The sequence below is a fragment of the Phoenix dactylifera genome, unplaced genomic scaffold, assembly GCF_009389715.1.
Source record: "Phoenix dactylifera cultivar Barhee BC4 unplaced genomic scaffold, palm_55x_up_171113_PBpolish2nd_filt_p 001190F, whole genome shotgun sequence".
NCBI lineage: Eukaryota > Viridiplantae > Streptophyta > Magnoliopsida > Arecales > Arecaceae > Phoenix > Phoenix dactylifera.
The window spans coordinates 1-5,000 of NW_024068526.1; positions in this window are offsets into that span (position 1 = coordinate 1).

Here is a 5,000-nt window from a genome sequence, read left to right on the forward strand (position 1 = left end):
TTCCCTCTAAAGTCCATTCCTACCGCACCATATGAGATATGACATGGTAAGAAACCAAGTCTTGGTCATCTCAAGATTTGAGGATGTCCGGCCCACGTCAAGAGACTACAGGCAGACAAGCTAGAGGCTAGGACCATAAGTGCTCGTTTTATAGGATATCCTAAAGAGTTATTAGGATACAATTTTTCCGTCTCAGAGGATCACAATGTGTTTGTGAGCCGTCATGCCATCTTCTTGGAAAATCAGTTTATCCTTGATAGAGGCAGTGGGAGGAAAATTGAGCTTGAAGAGAAAGTCTCTGAAAAGCAACGAGTCATGGATCCTATCAAACCCATTTATACAGAGCCAGTACACGATATCCCTCAACCACCTCGCAGATCTAGTAGGGTCTCCCAACCTCCTGATAGATACTTAGGTATACTACAAAGAGGATACCGAGGAAAATGTTCCTAATGGGAGATAGGGATCACACGCAGGATCCCAAAACCTACGACGAGGCGATATCTGATATCGATTCCGAGAAATGGTTGGAAGCTATGAAGTCAGAGTTAGACTCCATGCATTCCAACCAAGTCTGGACCTTAGTAGATCCACCAGAAGGTATTGTACCTATTGGATGCAAATGGATCTACAAAAGGAAGATAGGTTCGAATGGAGAGGTAGAGACCTATAAGGCAAGGCTTGTGGCGAAAGGGTATAGTCAGTGCGAGGGCATTGACTATCAGGAGACCTTTTCACCTGTAGCCATGCTAAAAGTCCATTCGAACATTGCTTGCCATTGCAGCATTTCATGATTATGAAATCTGGCAGATGGATGTGAAAACTGCTTTCCTAAATGGATATCTTGATGAAGATATCTATATGGAACAGCCTTTGGGTTTCACTTTCAGTGATGGAGATCACAAGGTCTGCAAGATGCAAAGGTCCATCTATGGACTAAAGCAAGCATCTCGGAGTTGGAACACTCGTTTCAACGATGCAATCAAAATGTTTGATTTCATCAAAAACGAAGAGGAACCATGTGTTTACAAAAGGGTTAGTGGGAGCGCTGTCGTATTTCTCGTACTGTACGTGGACGACATCCTCCTGATAGGGAATGATATTCCCATGCTAACCTTGGTCAAGGTCTGGTTGTCAAAAAGAATTCTCCATGATAGACCTTGGGAAAGCATCCTATATTTTAAATTAAGGTCTATAAAGATAGATCTAAGAGGATGCTTGTCCTATCACAGCATATGTACATAGAGGGAGTGCTAAAGAGGTTCAGCATGGAAAACTCCAAGAGGGGTCTCTTACCCCTAAGGCATGGAATTCATCTCTCCAAGAAGATGTGCCCCAACACATCTGAAGAGATTCAACGCATGAGCAAGATACCCTATGCATCAGCAATAGGGAGCCTCATGTATGCCATGCTATGTACAAGACTTGATATAGTACATGCTATGAATGTCACGAGCATATATCAATCAGATCCAGGCAAAAAGCACTGGATAGCTGTGAAGAACAGTCTTAAGTACTTGAGAAGAACTAAGGACATGTTCATTGGTCTTTGGAAGAAGATCAGAGTTGAAGGTAGAAGGATGCACACATATTGATGATAGAAAGTCTACATCAGAATATGTGCAATGGTGGTTCAGTAAATTGGAAGAGTTCCAAACAACCGATCATTATAGATTCTATCTTAGAAGCTGAATGTTACGCCGTCTCTAAGGGTGCAGTGGAAATCTTTTGGTTTAAAAGGTTCATTGCAGAGTTAGGTGTAATGTCATCAGATGTCATAAACACTCTACTGCGATAACAAAGGCACCATAGCACTAGCTAAGGAGCCAAAGGTCTCACCAAAAATCAAAGCACATAGAGCGGTAGTTTAACCTAATAAGCGACTACCTCGAAAGAAAATAAGTAGAGGATCAGAGAGTAGACTCCACAGAAAATGTGGCGGACCCATTCACTAAGCAGCTAAGTCGGCAGAAAAACTAAAGCACATCTTGAGAAGATGGGGCTTAGGTTTATGGCTAATTGGCTTTAGTGCAAGTGGGAGATTGTTAGATGTATGCCCTAGAAGCCAATTTGGCTGACACATTGTTGATTCTAGGGACATAATTTTGTACTTGACTATTTATTATTGAATAAATAAAAGGCATCTTTTCATTCATATTGTTTATGTGTCTATGAATCGTCCAAGAAATTAATAAGATGATGATGCATATTCTCAAGAGTTGAGAATTTGAGCCATGTATCATTGGTGATTAATTTCTAAATGCTCCTGATCAATGGATCATCACGAGGACGGTGATCGATCCGATCAGTGCACAGATCACTTTCCTTCTGGATGGACGAGACTTGAGTCCACAGTGTAGGGACACTGAAGTGATAGTGCAGGTGCTTGTTAGAGAACAAGGGTACTGAGCGTGACCAAGACAAGAAGTCACTTGGATGTCTATCCACTCGTCAGTGACTTGCTTGATGTTGCAGTAGTGTGACTGGTCCTTTGACCTGCGGTGCTTCGGCTACTCACAGTGAGGTTATTGTAGTTTGACTGCACACATACATGGTCTCTAGCCATATGGGTCCATGCAGTGTAGATTGGCTGCAGTAAGTTCACTGTAGGAGTAGGGTATGCACCTATAAGGAATCTATCGACCTTGATAGATAAGGAGTGATCCTATGTGATTTGTTAGACTGAGTTCTAAGACCTTGGCCAGGGCAGTAATATAAAGTGGAGAAAGAGTTTTTTCACTATCGAACTCAAGTCAAATAAATCTTGACATATGACAGACGATGGGGTTTGACGAGCTGTCCATGACCTCCGTCCTGTAGGGATCCACGATAGTAGGACTGTATCACACGTTAACTGCACCTAGAGGTTCATCATTCCATTCTGCTGGGTAGCCACTACATGCTGCTAGGTGTCACTGGTGGATGGTGGGACTCACAGGGATTATCTCGATGATCGATAAACCCTAATGAGTAGAGTTGGAATCGTTCCAACCCATTGAAAGGAGTTTTCAATGATATTGTGATAGAGATCATAATATATCTCACTACCAGTCAGAGTAGAACCTATGGGGTCACACACATTAGAAGTATTGACCGATCCGATAGTTGAATCGTGATTAGGAATCACAAGTAATCAATTAGATTGATATTCAGAAGAAGAAGGAACAAAGGGAATTAATTAATTGGACTTAAACGCAAATCCTACTTCGAGTAGGATTCCTAGAGTCCTAATTGGATTAGGACTGGGAATCCTAGTTGGAGTAGGACTGGGATTCCTACTTGGAATAGGATTCCTACAATCCTAATTAGATTAGGAGTTTTGAATTAAAATTGGATTCCTACTTGGAGTAGGATTCCTAGAGTCCTAATCGGATTAGGACTTCGGATTCAAATTAGAGTCCTAATTGGATTAGGACTAAAATTAAATAAGTCCTAATTTGATTAGGGTTTCTTAAGTTCTAATTAATTATTAATCTAATGAATCAACATGACTCCTAATTGGGTTAGGATTGAAGAGTTCAATTGAGTCATGGTTCACTCAAGTTCTAATTGGATTAGGACTAGTATAGATTGAACCCAATTGATTCATGATTTGGTTAAACCCTAATTGGATTGGGACTAAACCAAATTAGGGCCACCCAATCCTCATTAGATGAGGATTAGGGCAACACAAAAGGGAGGGGCTCACGCCCCTCCCCTTTCTCCTCCTTGGTGCGGCAACACAAGAGGGGCCGGCGCCCCTCTTGGAAAGCAATCAAGGGCTCCTAACTTGTAGGAGCCCTTCATGCTTTAAAAAGTGGTGAGGGCGGCAGCTAGGGCTATCAAGAGTTTTTCCTCTTCCCTTGGAGCCGTGGCCACCCTCTCCCTCCCTTGGTTCAGCCGCCAGCAAGAAGAAGGGAAAAAGAAGCCATGGCGCCCTCCTCTTCCTCCTTTCCTCCTTCCAACGCAGGGAAAAGAAAGTAGGCTGCAGGGGCTTTGCTTCTTCCTCTTCTTCATCCTTCTTCTTCCTCCTCTCAAGTATATTCAAGAGTTGAAAGAAAGAGAGGAGATCAGCCATCAAAAGTTATCTCTGCAAGGGAGCTAGCACCCCGGTGAGATAGAGAGATTGGATCGGATTCTGCTTCGTGTGGATACCCGTAGAGGCCGGACACTTGAACGGCTTCAAGCGAACCCTCTTCCAGAAATCCTACGATCATCAGATAAGTGGTGAAGTTTCTACCCACTCAAAGGTAAGTAGTAGATCTGAAATTAATCATGTCTTTTAATTTTAATCTTCCCTTTAGATTTCATAAAACTGAGTTAGAGAACTCTAGAAAATTTTTGAAATCTACGTTCCCTAGAACGTTCATGAGATGAACGCCCCCGCACGTGTCTTTCCGCTGCGATCGTCGCAACGCGTGTGGGGGTAATCCAACAGCTATGCGGAGGCATCCCTCCGCGGCCAGCTTCTTAGAGGGACTATGGCGCTTAGGCCACGGAAGTTTGAGGCAATAACAGGTCTGTGATGCCCTTAGATGTTCTGGGCCGCACGCGCGCTACACTGATGTATCCAACGAGTCTATAGCCTTGGCCGACAGGCCCGGGTAATCTTCGAAAATTTCATCGTGATGGGGATAGATCATTGCAATTGTTGGTCTTCAACGAGGAATTCCTAGTAAGCGCGAGTCATCAGCTCGCGTTGACTACGTCCCTGCCCTTTGTACACACCGCCCGTCGCTCCTACCGATTGAATGGTCCGGTGAAGTGTTCGGATCGCGGCGACGCGAGCGGTTCGCCGCCCGCGACGTCGCGAGAAGTCCACTGAACCTTATCATTTAGAGGAAGGAGAAGTCGTAACAAGGTTTCCGTAGGTGAACCTGCGGAAGGATCATTGCCGAGACCCGGACGAGGAAGATCCGCGAACATGTGAACGCGCTGCGTAGGAGCGGGAAGGCCCGGCCGACCCGCTACGCAGACCCCGTCCCCCCTCCCCCCGTCTCGCCCGCCTCGGGGCACGTACC